The 592-nt window shown below is 65.7% G+C and overlaps 1 protein-coding gene across 1 annotated transcript in view; it reads right to left on the reverse strand.

Moving 5' to 3' along the window:
- LOC104158491 (metal transporter CNNM4-like) overlaps positions 1-592 on the reverse strand; it is a gene marked incomplete at its 5' end in the record, with an annotated part of 7,899 nt that overhangs the window by 3,429 nt on the left and 3,878 nt on the right. The gene's annotated exons all lie outside the window — the stretch shown is intronic.

The following is a 592-nucleotide window of genomic DNA, read 5'->3' on the forward strand; positions in this document are numbered from 1 at the left end:
AAGGGAGACCACCCCGCGGCACCCCCAGCCCCTCTGCTGGGTCCCAGCACCCAGGGATGTCACCAGGACCAGCCCTTCCCTCCCCACCGCCCTCCTGGGCAGGAAACAATAAACCAGCTAAAATCTAAACGAGCCCCTGGGCTGCGCGTTAATTCCCAGGGTAATGACAGTAATTTAGCCCATGACAGCGGCACCCACGAGGCTGAAGGCACCTCCGTGCCACCGTGGGGTGTGGGTTTGGCCAGGGGGTTCACCAGAGCCGGGATGTGTCCCCGGAGGTGCCTGTGCCACGTCACCAGAGCACGGCATAGTCCTGACGATGCTGGGTGAGCGCCTGTGGGCTGAGGGCACCCTAGCACGGGGGGAACGCCACCCCCACGAATCGGGTTTCTGCCAGCGGCCCTGATCTCTCCGAATTTCCTCAGCAGCTCTGCCAAGCTGACCCAGGGCTATCCCACCCTGGAGGAAACACTCCGGACACCTGGTGCTGCAGCGGCCGCCCGATCCCGGAGCCAAAACATCCGGGGGAGGAGAGCCAAGGGCAGGGAGCCACTGCCCGGCCGGCCCCGGCCATGAGCAGGCAGGGCTGCGC

The sequence above is a fragment of the Cariama cristata genome, unplaced genomic scaffold (genome assembly GCF_000690535.1).
Source record: "Cariama cristata isolate BGI_N322 unplaced genomic scaffold, ASM69053v1 scaffold24252, whole genome shotgun sequence".
In the NCBI taxonomy this organism is placed as follows: Eukaryota; Metazoa; Chordata; class Aves; order Cariamiformes; family Cariamidae; genus Cariama; species Cariama cristata.